General features: G+C 32.8%; 1 pseudogene across 1 annotated transcript in view; it reads right to left on the bottom strand.

Annotated features, from left to right (window-relative positions):
• LOC146997269 (cullin-5-like) overlaps positions 1–15,549 on the bottom strand; it is a 572,661-nt pseudogene that overhangs the window by 485,193 nt on the left and 71,919 nt on the right. The gene's annotated exons all lie outside the window — the stretch shown is intronic.

Here is a 15,549-nt window from a genome sequence, read left to right as displayed (position 1 = left end):
ACTTACTACTTTTGACAAAAAACGTATAAGTAATCATTTATTAAATTAATGAATTCAAACATATGAACATATATATTTAATAAAATAAAAATATTTCAGCGCAAATAATTATCGACGTATATTTGAAGAAGAAGAAGGAGAAGCAGGAATATACTACAGTGATCAACTACTAGAAGAATTGGATCCCCAATGTTTAAGATTGCAATACGTGTCGGAAACGTAAGTCTTTTCGGAAAAAATAATAAAACAAAACATAATGTTTCAGGTCCAGTTTAATTATACCTTTAATAATTTTTTGACAAAAACGCTGGTCTGGAAAATAATACGTTTTCAGATTTATAATGCTTAATGTTTTTTTCATTCCTTCATTACAAAAATATATTATAAATGTTTAAGATGGAAAATCCTATTGTGAAGAATTCAAATTTATTGTCATACCTTTTGATTATGAGGAAACGTTATTGCATTAACTAATGAAATATCTAAACAGAAAGCTAATATACAAAATACACGTGTTTAAACGGCCAGTTTGTAAAATTTGTGAATGAGAAGTTGTTATGAAGTTAGTTGTTGAATGTCAAATAGTTGATATAATTAGAGTAACAAAGACAAAAAGGACTTTATGTTTATAAATAATAATATATATGTATGTAAAACAAATTACGTAAACACTGAAATCCATCCTATACTCTATTCGGAACAAATCTAATATAAATTGTTCTCTTCATCTGTTTCTGTTAGACTATATATTTCTAGATTTACAGAGATTTAGAATATTATTTAGCTCGAGTTTTGAGAATGTACTCATCAAACATAATAAAAATTTCCAGATTCCAACTTTTCATTGTAATTATTTTTTTAATATATAATATTAAATAATTTTGAATTAATAGAAAATTAAAAAATAAAAATTAATTAATTAAAATATATTTATGTAGATATATATATCCCCATCACATGATTTACATAAAGATGATGATCTAGGTAAGTGGGAATTTAAATTTCCTGAATCAAATATTTCTCTTACTAAGCCACAATATTGTCGAACTATGCGCATTTTTTTCTATCTCTGTCACCGCTGACACGACGTCGTGCTACTTTCTTCCTATTCCAACAATATGAGAAATATAAATATTCTAGAAATAGGTAGGTTTAGAATTTCAAATGAATTGGAGCCGCAAATATGAATTGAAATAAATCTGAATATTTTATCTTACTCATCTGCCAAATTTGCTCTGTATTATAGATCAATATGTGCGATCAGAATTCCTAACATTAATTCACACACACACACATTTACATATATATATCTATATATATACGTTTATCGTATATATGTTATGGTGAAACGCCGAAATCTGGAGAATGTCGACTTTCACCGGTGAATGTCAACATTCACGTAGTCGCTTGTTGTATGTCCGAAATATTTTCCAAATACTCTTATTTCTGACTTACACCGGTAAATGTCCACATTCACCATCTACTTATGGTGAATGTTGAACACATAAGAATATTATATTTTCTCCGTAATTCGGTCACGAAAAAACGCACTTAAATTAAGAACTTAAGAATGTAAGAACTTAAAACACACTGTACATTCAAAATGAGAAAGGAAAATAATAGAAGTTTAAAACTTACTAAATTACGTGATTCAAATCTTATTTATTGCAAAAACTTAAACTCTTATGACACTTTCAATTGCACAAGAGGCCCTTGCTTTTACAACAGCATATATTTGTGGAACACTTCCTTTTGCAATGACAGCGTGTACATATACTCCTCTCTTTTCAACCTACACCAGAGCACATCCGTGAGTGTCGACATACACCGGTGAGGGTCCGAATGTACGAGTACAAGAATGTAATGCAATATTCGATCTTTCACCGACGTATTTGGTGAATGTTGACATTCTCCGGTGAAAGTCGACATTCTCCAATTTCGGTCTTTTACGGTAACATATATATATATATTTATATAAGGATTATATATATATATATATATATATATATATATGATATATGACAATGATTACATGTTTTTAATTTTCCTTTTACAATTGAAATTTTATTCTTCATGATGATTTAACTCTAGTCCCCGTTAAAACATTATTAACATTTTGCTTTGAAATTACTTCAAAACATCTTTCGAAATATAACTTACCAGTATGGATTCACTCTTTTAAAATAATTCTACTTTAATTAAACTTAGGAGATAATATAATCAATTAATCAATATTGTTTAGGAAATAAATTATATATATATATATAATCGTTTATTGCAATGCATGGTCGGAAATGCTTTCCTGGCGCCATAGTGACGAGAGACTACACAAGAAAAATAGGGTACGAACAGTGTAAAGATATTTCTTTATTATTCTTAGCGCAGCGGAAACTATGAAATAAGAACAAAAACATTGGATCGTCATCAAAGAAAGTATTCGAAAGTTCCTTAGGAAAGTATCCTAAACATGGGTTTGGTAGGGGTAGTCCAGTGCATTGTTCAGCAAGATCACGAGACTTCACTTGCATTATCACTTCCGCTCGGGGTACGTCAACACATTAGTGCACGAAATCCCTGTTAGAAGTCCAACAGGAACTTGTGGCACATATCGTGGCAGCTGCTGGGAAAGTCCTCAGGATGCACAGTATTTTCCAGAACATCTTATGGTCGATGTGCGAGAGATGTGATACCTGCATCAGGGCGCAGGTCGTAATTTCGAACACCTTCTTTGAGGTCCAAAAGTGTCTAATTTTGTTCCTATTTTTTAATTTCTCTTGTGCTAAGCATAATTGGAGTCCGTTCTTTCTTGTGTTTTGTGTTGTTTGTAGCGGCCAGGAAAGTTGTTTCGGCCCTGTTTTGCCATTTCATTTTTCCTCGATGTCGTCTCTCTCATATATGTGCATAATTACTTATGACTCAAGTGTCGCTACTATATGATGAAATTTACAAACACGGTGTTTACAATGCTACATATTCCCATCCGAAAATATCTTTTTTTTTCCTCTTGCCCTTCAAATAAGAAATGTGTGTCCTTCATTAAAAAAATCTCCTGGAACTTTAATTCTTCTTTTTTTAAAGACTATGGAGAAAATATTTCAGTATAGGCAGCTGTCAATATTCAAACATTACATTTTAAAAACCATTAAAGTGTAGCCGAAACGCTCCGAAAGGCTTAATTCGCATAAGGATTTAGGAAATACATTCTGAAAAACTTAGCAAATTTTCCTTCAATAAATTTAATGGAACAGGCAAAAGAAATTACAGGGAACAATAAATATAGGAGAAAACAGATATTTCTTTTCCTAATTTGTTTTACTGTGTTTGATTTCTTTCTTTCTTCCTGTATAAATGATTAAAACTTAAAGAATGTAACTGAAGAATGAGAATAAAATTTTCAATTGAATACAAATGGTGGCAAGACTCCTAGTGCTGCTCTGCTGGACCACGAAATAGACCAGCAAAATGTTCTGAATTTGGAATAACGAGAGAAAATTTGAAACCTGTGCAGCCAGCGATGCAAAGAGATTGTTCTGAGAGAAAGATGACTTAAATGATGAAACTCGGAGATAATTTAATGATGTGTAAGGTTACCTCTACTGGGATAATAATAAGAAAAGGTTAAAATACAAAATACGTAAGTAAATTATACAAAAATTGAAGAAATTTAAAATATCTGGCATGCGTAAGAAATAGTAATTGATTCAAAAAATAAATGAATCTAAAGCTCTCAAACTTATACTCGTTTAAATACAGGTTTTGCTGATTCAGAAAGTACGTTAGGTGTATATCTTCTAAAATGCTTTTTCCATCCTTTGTTTGTAGTTGTTTCATTTTTCATTTCAGTTTCATTTTTTCCTCCTATTTTGCAATTTTCGCCATTCTTTCCCTCTGTTTTTAAGACACCTGTTTATTATTACTATTATTATTATTACAACATATGTAAAAATTAAGTAAGGAAAAGTAAGGCAGTGAAACTTTGCAAATTATCACGCTCTACGTGAGATTCATGGTGGTAGCTTATTGCATACAAATCACGCCAAATTCTTTAACTTCTTTGCTTGGCTTTAGGTCCTTATAACGAAAACAACAAATTCGCCCTTTGTAGAAAAACATTCTGTCAAACAATAAACCTACGGGGAGATTTTTCTCTATGAAACTGAGCCCAAAGTGTTATATAGTATCTAAATATGGAAGTGTTGTACATGTTAAACGTGATCGTCGTTGCATTACTTTCACTTTTTTACTACTGAAATAAAGATATACTGATTATTTTGTAGATTGGAAAACCCTCCTTCTGATCATGAAAAGGAGCAAAAACTGGAAAACGAGAAAGAACTAGAAAAGAAGCGAGAACCGGAAAAGATGCAAGAACTGGAAAAGAAACAAGAACTGAATAAAAAGGTAGAACAGGAAAAGAAGGAGAAACTGGAAAAGAAGCAAGAACTGAAAAAGAAGAAAAACTGGAATTGACACAAAAACTAGAAAAGAAGCAAGAACTGAAAAAGAAGAAAAAGCTGGAAAAGATACAAAAACTAGAAAAGAATCAAGAACCGGAGAAGATACAAGAACTGGAAAAGAAGCAAGAACTGAAAAAGAAGCAAGACCAGGAAGCGAAACAAAAACTGGAAAAGAAGCAAGAACTGAAAATGAAACAAGAGCAGAAAAAGAAGCAAAAACTGGAAAAGAAGGGAGAACTGAAAAACAAACAAAAACTGGAAAAGCAACAGAAACTAGAAAAGAAGCAAGAACTGAAAAAGAAGCAAACACTGGAATGGATTCAAAAATTAGAAAAGAAAGAAGAACTAAAAAACAAGAAAAAACTGGAGGAGATACAAAAACTAGAAAAGAAAGAAGAACTGAAAATGGAGAAACAACTGGAAGAGATACAAAAACAAGTAAACAAAGAAGAACTGAAAAGGCAGAAGAAACTGGAAAAAATGCAAAAACTAAAAAACAAAGAAGAACTCAAAAAGAAGAAGAAACTGGAAAAAATGCAAAAAATAAAAAACAAAGAACTGAAAATGAAGAAGAAACTGGAAAAAATGCAAAAGAAGCAAGAGCCGGAAAAGATGCCAGAACTGGAAAATATAGACGAGTCAGAAAAGACGCAATACCTGGAAAAGAAGCAAAAAACGGAAAAGAATCCAAATCTGAAAAACAAGCTGGAACCGAAAAAGAACTGTCAAACCCGAAAAGGAAACCGGATGAACACCGAAAAGAGCCAGAACTGGATAACGACTGTAGAACGATTGATTTAATGACCAAACGAAGCAAGATCCGGAAAAGAAAAATAGAACAAATAAATCATATACCACTGCAAATAATACCACTGCAAGCATTAAATATCAACGTCAAAAAAATAAACACCCTTCTTCAAGGAAGCCTTGCAATACACTGTCATAACCTAGAAGGTATAGGAAAAATCAGCTATAACCTCATTGCCAAAACAGTTGTAAAAGATATAGTTAACGTAAAATTTCCTGAAGCCAGAATACCAAAATGTACAATTCATAATATTCCAAAAACATTTCAACTCTGACGCCTTGATTCAAATTATAGCCCAAGAAACATAATCAAATATTTCCGAGCTAAGACCTTTATTTAAACTGAATGATCAAAATAATACTGATAAATGGATCATAAAATGTCACGGTCAAACTTTCCAAAATCTTATGAGTAAAAAACAAATATATATTGGATGGCGCACCAATAAAATAACCGAGTTTATCTGTGTACGCAGATGTCAAGTCTGTCAGGATTTCTCTCATAAGACAAACAAACCAAAATGCTCATTCTGCGGCGGAAAATATCATGTTTCTTGCTGTTATTCCCAAACTCCGTACTGCATAAACTGTTGGATTAACAATGAAAAGTATGAAACAAAATTTGACTGTAAACATCCAGCTTTAGCTATTTCCTGGTCCACATATCAAACAGAAGTTAGACGAGTAAAATCCAATACATATTATCAACAATAATGCAAGATCCTGCAGACTATCTATAGACCCTTTCCTTCAATAAAAAGAATAACAATGGCATCCGCTTTCTCAAAATAACTCTTCAAAGAGCAAAGACCGCCACCGACCAACTATGTCAGTATCAAGTAGATTATCTGGCAGATTTTATTATAAAACAAGAACATTATTGCATCACTGGCAAATTAGTAAGAAGTCCAAATAACTGGGCAATTATTCAACGTCATGCTTCAACTGCTGTTTTAACTCCTCGTACAGCCATATTCATTCCAAACAATGAATGGAATTCTACAATAATTATTAATACTCGAGATATAATCACAATTTCAATCAATACTAATGCATCTCAGCTTCTTATTACTAGTATCTATATATCTCCGTCAAAAATCCAAATCAAACCTTATCCATACTAAATGAAATCTTACAACAATAATAATAGTCCGCATGTTTTAGTGGAGACTTTAACTCCCATAGTACTTAATGGGGATACTTACACACCGATCACAGAGGAGAAATACTTGAAGAATTTTTAAATGCAAACAATCTCATTCTACATAATCATTTTATTGACCGACCTACCTTTGATAATACCTACAATAAAGATTGGACTGATCTTCTTATTTCTACAACACATCTTGATAATAAAATTAACAACAGATCAATACTAAATGAACACTGAATCTGATAACAAATATATCTCTTTTGATATAACTGAATATACGTCCTTTACTGCACTTACAAGATTTAAAATCAATAATAACAAAGAAAAGAAAGTTCAATCCAATTTCAAATGACTTTCTAAATTCTATTATTCTGTGTACAACTAAAACAGAACTTAATAATATTACCAAGGAACTTATCAGAAAGTTTCAAGATACCTAAGAACGTACCTTCTTCAAAAGATCAAGAAAACTCAAATCATCGCAAACTGATGAAGAACGACTCAACCTACTTCAAAAATACAAAAAACGAAAAGCCTCACATAAAAAGCAAATAATATCTGCGAAACGTTAAGCATGGTGCAACTATTGTTCAAACAACCAGGATACGTATGGCTCATTGTACGAAATTGAAACCAACAAAATCTTCCACCCAACGCAACTTACAGTCACTAATACGGGAAATAATGATAAAAATGTTACGAAGATGACTTTAGAAAACATCCTAGATGTTATTCTACCAAACGAAAGCATATATGATGATTCAACTGAACAAAGATTAATTCGTTTTAATCTACTTCCACGAAAATGATATTCCATTTACATCCATGGAACTCAATCGAATTATTAAAAAACTCAATAACAAAAATGCTCCTGGACCAGATAGAATCTGCATCCAAATTATACATAAAACTAATCGTAAGCTAATTCTAATCTGCAATAAATGTCTTCAACTTTGTATTTTTCAAGACTGCTTAAAAACAGGACAAATCACACTCTTCCTCAAAACGAAAAAAGTTCCTGATATTCCTAATTCCTATCGGCCAATTAACCTTCTTCAAGCTCTTGGAGAAATTCTTGAACGTTGTATTATAGGAAGACTTGAATACCATTTTCACCATCATAAATTCATTAATGAAAATCAGTATGGATTTAGGCAGCAAAAATCTACCATTCATGCAACCAGTGCAGTCCTAAACCAAATCAATGTTAATAAAATCAATAACCTACACTCCGCAATAATCAACTTAGATCTTGAATCAGCCTTTGATTCATTATGGCAGCCCTCAATTAAAGAAGCACTTAGAAATATTGAATGTCCTTATAATATCTATCAAATTATCAATAATTTCCTTGATAATCGGCATAGTCTCATTTTATATAATAATACTTTAATCAGAAGAAAACAAGTTCGTGGATGTTCTCAAGGCGCATGTGTGAGCGCAGAATTATGGAATATTACATTTAATAAAATTATAAAAAGTGCCTGGCTTCCTTTTGCTAAAATTACTGCTTTCGCCGATGATGTCGCATTTGTTATTAGTGGAAGGTCCCATTTAATCCTTCGAAGAAATTGTCAAGAAATAATAGCCATATTCCAGCAAGAATGCAAGAAAATTAAACTTCATATTTCATCCTCCAAATCTAGAATCATGACAAATAATAAACCTGGACAAAATCTTACTAAGCAACTTTCTCTTAAAATAAATGGCAAAAAAAATCAAGCATACTAAATCAATCAAATACCTAGGAAATTATAATACATCAAAACAAAATTTTATCGAATATCTCAAAGAACTTAAAATTCGTACACATTCTATAAGTCAAAATCTTCGACATGTGCATGGCACAAACTGGGGTTTAAATCGCCATATCACCAAATTACTATATCGTACAGTAATAACCAAAATTATTACATACGGCTCTGCCATCTGGCCATTCCCTATAACAACAAGAAAAGAAAAAAATTCTTACCTCAACACAACGACAATTTACGCTTAATATTACCAGAGGCTTTGGAACTACCTCCAGTACTGCTCTTAATATCTTAGCTGGAACTATTCTACTCCATGTGGAATCCATTCAAGAAGCAATTTATTCTACAATATATCAACTTCGCCATAATATTACTTATAACAAAACCATATACATCACAGAGGATTACGAAATGCGCCCTGCTCCTTACAATAGACATCTCCTGCTGTATCACACCCAAAAATGAAAACATCAATAAAAACTAAAACTAAAAACAATTCAATTGAAGTATTTAATTATAGAATCAAATATTAATACTGACCGTCAATCTGCCATCTATGCTATCTCTAACCCAGAAAATCAGTCTTTTATTGCTCATGACATCAATAACCTCTCTAAGAAACAGATAATTTAAAAATTCATATATCATGGATAAGAGGCCATACCAGAAATGCCGGTACCGAAACATTCGACAAACTTGCAAAGAAGCTGTTCCTAATCAAGAAAGCAATTTCCTATATACGAAATTTCCCAAATCTTATCTTCGATTCTCCATAAAAGTACAAATTACCCAAATATGCCAAGAACAATGGAATAACGCATCTACAGGTCGACGAAATTACTAGTTCTACCCCTATTGCAATACTGACACCAAGAGTACAAAATCCTTTTTAACATGTAATATTACTGGCCATGGGCCATATCGTGTTTATTTTCGTCAAAGAAACTTAATAAACACTGACTTCTGTATATGCTGCTAGAAAGGAGACAGTGATCACTATCTTTTCTCATCTCCTCTCAAGAAAACGTATCCTGTTCGCGCACCCAGAAATATTGATATATCATTCAAAAGAAAGATCAGCAAATTTCAACATGTTCATTCTAATATGAAACAAATTCACCAAAACTTAACACAATTGGATTAAATCCATGCAGAGTAACCCCATCTACAACAGACGAAATATAACAAAATATTTAATTTTCACCCTTGTAGAATTTTAAGATAATTATCGATCTTTGTCACAAATACTTATTTCTACTGATCGTAATAAAAAAAGCCTTGCAAAATCCATAATAAACAGAATGAAATATAAAAATTGAGTCGTGAGAGTAAACTAGAACTGAATAGGTGAGTCATGATACTGATTTGCTGTGTCATGACAAAAATGAGCTATGAATATTGTATGAGTCATATAAAATATATGAACTTAAACGAGAAACTTTTTATGATCTCTCTAATCATGAACACTTTACTGACTTATGAACTCTGCCTAATGAATACTGAAAACTATTTGAGATCATGAATTCTAAAATACAATTTTATTCTCTTCTACATGTTATACTTATATTTTATTAATTTTATTATATGATTCATCATGTATTATCCTATATTTTAGCACTTTATTCAAAATTATAATTTTATTATAATGGCACATTATGTGTTATTGTATACTTGATGTATTATTCTACATATATTTTTCTTCTATTTTAAGAATTATTCCAAATTTGCCATATGATATCTCTACATATAATAAAAGAAAGAGTCTGTCTGTGTGTTTCTTTCCTTTGCACTGCGCGTAAGCTAATAGACACACGGCTACAAAATTTGCTACATAGGTGTATCTAGACAAGGGCCAGTGCACCTCGAAGCGATTGTTTCGAAATTCTAATTCGAATTTTTTTTTAATTTTATGTTTTGTGACGAAATCGCGTCGTTTTGAGACATAATGGCCTATAGGAAAGCGAGATTTTACTCTACACACTCCATTTTCAAATCGTCATGAAACGTAAGCACTTAGATATTTTACGATTTTAAAATATATTTCTTGTTTCAATAAATCGATTAAATACGATTTTATTTAACAAATGGAGCTTAACACATTTTCAAAGGGATATTTTCTAAAAAAGTTTATTTTTAAAAATGTACAGTTTATTTTTCTTTGATTTTTGGACACGTTAAACTTTCATCCTTGCGACTGCTTTTACAAAAGTAATTTTGGAAAACTGATAATATTTTGTACTTTTAAAAATATGTTTAAATGAAGCTTCCGAGTACACTTCACACATCTCACATCTTTAAAAATGTGATTTTGGAAACAATTTTCCTGTCTTATTGTTGTTGATAGATTTTTGATGAAATCGCATCATTTTGAATAGTTTCATTCTTTTAGGGCGCACCAGCGGCCGAGCGGTAAAGTCGCTGAACACTGGTAGTTCGGTCTGAGGTTCGAATCCCGCGAACGGGCTGGCTGCATGGGTGTTTTCGTGGTTTTCCCCACGTGTATACGACCAAGTTTCCCTTAGAAAGTCCTCCACGAAGGCATCCCTCCTCTTAGGCAGATAGCTCTAGTGTGCTTTGCCATAATTAAAATACACACCAATACACCATTGTTTTAGAAATATGGGTTTGGCAACAAGTTTTCATCGTATTTCTTATGTCACTGTTTTTAAGAGATTGGCATATTTCATTGTCATTTATATATATGTAATAATAATATTCCATAATCAAGAATACACTTGAAATTCTATCTGTATGTCTTTCCATTTTTAATGGCGACGTGCTCTTATTTGAAAGTACGCGGAATTAAATCCACAGCCCCGTAGTCAAGTTGTTTTTCCCGCCTTTTCTACACGTACAGTTATAGAATGTTCTCGAAATATTTAAAGCGAACTGGATTGGCTGACGTCATTTTTGGAATTTAAAAAAAATAATAATTTCTTAAAATATGTTCTTACTTGGCTGTTGAGTACACTATTTAATCTTGCTCGTTTTTGTGCTGCTAAAAAAAACACAGCATAAATGATTGAAATTCTTCACATATATATATATATAATACATTTTTATTAATTTTTTTTGATAAAGTTGTTCTGTAGAGTAAAATTCTGCGCGGAATTTTATGTTTTTTTGAGTTGTTTTCATGTTATTTTTTGCTTATTTCACTTTTTGTAAGATACTGAAAAGTTTTGCATATTTTTTTTTTCTTAAACGGAAAGTTCGTTAATTTTTTATTAGGTTAATAATTATTTGCATTAAGAGATATAGCTTATTTCATTGTAATTTTTTTCTCTTGAAAATATAAGATAAAATATCATTAATTATACTTTTCAAGAAATTTTTTGTTTCTTGTATTATTTTGTGTTATTTATTGCTCATTTCACTGTTTTTAAGATTTTGAAAAGTTCTGAGTGATTTTTTTAGGAAACAAAGTTCTTAACCTCCTTTATACCATTTGAGTTCTTAAGATTTTGCAAAGAGAAGTTGGTTAATTTATTTATTAGAATAATTAATATTTGTATTAAGGGATATTGCTTATTTCATTGTAGTTTTGTTACACGTAATAACTTTTTTTATGAAGTTGTTCTGCAGAGTAAAATTCTACGCTGTTTTTAAATTTACCGTTTGGTGTTTCTTTCAGCCATTTTTCCGGTACATTTATAGCCAGACGAAGCTGCTAGTGTTCTATACAAGCTTGATGTAAAACCTGTTTTATTAGATTTCCCTCCTTTCCCAACAGCACAAAGTTTCGAGTTCTGGTCTCATCCGATGGGCTAATAATTGATTTACCCACTACAATATTACTACTACCTTCTAATGACCCTTTTTCTAGTTTTTTTCATTTCTTCTATTAACCGTTCTCCCTTTTTGTCCTCCTCACTTAAAAACTAACTTCTAAATCTCTCTTTAAAGAACTATCAGCAGGTTTATTCTTCTTCTGGGCTTCCGTCCGTGCTCTATTCGGTTAGTGATTGGGAGCTATAGATGTGCAATCTTTAATGAAGCTCCAACACTTTTACCTGTACATGTATGTATCTAAATGAAAGTGGCTCGTTTTGATGTTATACTAGCGAAACACCAAAAAAAAAACCTTGATTTAAATGATGATGATTTAAATAATATAGCTGGAATTTTAAGGATTAGGATTTACACTAACTGCTGATGATATTTTATTTAAGTTATCGTGATTATATGTTATAGTGATGAAGAATATGATTAATTGAGCATGATGGTAATAAATGTTTAGGTGATAGTACTTTGTATTTAGGTGATTTTTTTTTATTTGACGACTTCATTGATGATGGTGTAGATGATATATAGTTTCGTATGATTAGTATGGGAATGATGATGTGATTTGTGTGATTGTGGTTTATTTTATTCTGACGACGGTGATAGTGATCCGATGGTTTAAAATGATGATGTGTTTTGTGTGGTGAGGAATATTTAGATGATTTTGATGATGATATAGATTTGACTGATGAGGATTTTATAGCTGATATGATAGTGATCTATAGAATAGTTTAGAGGGTTTCGGCAGTGGAGACGATGGTTAAATGACGATGAAGAAGAAGATGATTTGGGTTACATTGCTTTCTATTTAGGTGAACTGGAGGATTATAATTTATCTATCTCGACGATGAGGTTAGTGACGATGTTAAACTGATGTTAAACCGACGGTTTAACCTGATGATATGTTTTGGATGATGGGGATAATTTAAATGATTTAGATGATAATTTTGATTTATCTGGTGATAATTTTATAATCTATATTCTGGTGATTTAGATAAAAATTTAGATGATCATTTACATGGTTTAGATGATGAAGATACTGATCAAATGAGAATGGTGTTCTTGATGATGAAGCTTTAGATTATACTGATTTTTTTATTTAATTTGAACGATGATGATTTATCTTAATTTGGCGATGTTTTCAATGATGATGAAATGATATATATATGATGGTTTGAAATGATGATATCTTTTGGATAGTTATGATTATTTAGCTGACTTAGATGCTGATTTAAATTTAGCGGATGAATTTGATTGGATTTTGAAGATTTATATTTAGATGATCATTTCAATGGGTTAGATACTGATTTAGATGATGATTATTTAAACAATACTAGGGTCATCTGAAAAATCAATTTCCCGCACACCATAAAAAAAAACAAAGCACTATAACTTTTAAAGACCTACTGCAAAAGATACAGCTATATTTCAGCTGCTTCTCAGCATAACAAGCATCGGAACTGTATCAATTGTTATATCGTCGGTTAAGTATATGCAGTCCAGTCTCATAGAAGTCTGCCGCCTGGGAAGGAAGGCAGCCTGTCATAGTTGCCTGCAACATTTCTCTTGTGGTAAAGTGATGCCCAGACAGGAAAGTCTTCAGATGCAAGAACCAGTGGAAATACTTGAAAGCAACATGGGAGCTATAGGATGGAGGCTCAGACACCTATGGAATTCGCCGTATGCGTCAGATGTTGTCGGGGTACAACACAACACCAGCACTGATCACGTAGTGAAAACATAAAAATTGAGCAATACCGCAGCCGGGACTCGAGCCAGGATCTCTCGAATACGCTCCGAGTATGCTATTGTTACATCACGAAGGCATGCAGAAAGTCAAAATCAAGAAAACGCCCTTGCAGCTGGCCCTTTCGTTCGCGTGGATTGGAACTAGTGCCCAGCGACTTTAATTCTCTATTGCTAGTGGGACCCTCACATGCTGAGCGTATAGAAATAGCTTCTAAAATTGTATATAACAGTGTAAACAAAATTTCAGAGCAGTTTAAATCCGTATGTACTGATACTACAATTATTTTCAAATAATTTTCATATTTAATGCAATTTAATAATAGAAAGGAATTTGCCTTAATATATATCTTTACAAATCTATTGCTTTTATTTCTGTGATTGCAAATTTTTATAATTAATGTACTGGTGCGCAATATGGTAATCAAACCCAATATGGTAATCTGAGTAAAGCGTTCATCAACATCTGTAGATTCATACAGAACACATAGCTGGAAACAGCAACAAAGGGAATTCTGGAAACAGGCATCCACATGCCAACGCAATATACACTCATTGCCATAAAAATTTGCACACCAAGAAGTAACTGTGAGATCGTAAGGAGATTTAGCATGAAGATACATGTCGGGTAAATATGGAAATGCTTAGAAATGCAGCGTTAGAAATAGCCAATTGCGTAATGCCACTTGATGGCGTTGAACTTGGTTCTTCTTGGGGTATAAAACAGGTAAGCAGAGATTGTTTGAGTGTCTTCTCAATGATAGAGAAAAATTCCAGAGTGGACCTGAAGAAGAAAAACTTATTTATACTTTAACCTTTAGGCCTATCCTAATTTACGCCTCATCTGCTTGCGCTGTGGTTACGGATAAGAGCATCTGTAAACTGAAAATTTTACAATCTAAATTTCTCCGTCTGGTAATTAATGCACACTATTACGTGCGTAACGACCAGCTGCATAAAGACCTCAAATTGGACGTAAAAATATCTCAATCGAAGAAATGAAGGTTTTTTTACGAAAGCCCATGAGTGCGATACTCTGAGCTATTTCGCTACCTTCCATTATGAACTGTTAGACGAAAATCGAACACTAAGACCCTTTGTAGCTCATATGATTGATACAAATTTTCCTAACTAATTTGCGAATATTGAAATGCTATCGTGACCTGTATATAGTGTAAATAAATTTATCTTATCCATCTTAAGTTTCATATTGTATTACTGTTTGTAAAAAATGCTGTATAATATCCTCACAACAAATCAGCAGACATTATCAACTCACGAGACACAGGACAGCAAATCAAAACTCCTCCAGACCAATGAGTTGAAATTTCCCCACCCACGTGGCAATGGTCACACTCCTTACCTCACCCTCAGCGCTCCTTCAAACACGACAGCAGTTAGTCAAGAAATGCCACACCCAGGCTTCGAACGGCACTACTTCAGAGAGACGGATCACGTTACGCAGGTTCGCATGATAATTCTAGCATATCAGCGGAACTAGGAATTGTTTGAGTGTACTTAATATTTTACTCAGGAAACGCTGAGGTTGACATGCCGTTACGCTGCCATCGAAGCCAATATCAGCAGCTGTCACAGTTCGAGAGGTGGAGAATCATCCGGATGATGGAAGCTGGGTGGTTAGCTCGGCGAGCAGCTCGTCAGGTTGGCCGTTCTGAGTTTTCTTTGAGGAGGTGTTCGACCCAGTGGACATGCGACATGCGACGGAGGACGTGGGCACCACTCCTCCACCATAGGTTAATTGGTGTAGCACCACGTCCACCTTTATCTAAAACAGCCGTGAAGCCACACAAGGGCCCCACACCTGGCGCCCAAACCCAACGCCTAATTC

The sequence above is a fragment of the Stegodyphus dumicola genome, chromosome 5, assembly GCF_044657685.1.
Source record: "Stegodyphus dumicola isolate Sdum_Otavi_A_Nest chromosome 5, ASM4465768v1".
NCBI lineage: Eukaryota > Metazoa > Arthropoda > Arachnida > Araneae > Eresidae > Stegodyphus > Stegodyphus dumicola.
The sequence above is the reverse complement of the archived record's forward strand: the minus strand, read 5'-3'. Positions and strand labels throughout refer to the sequence as shown.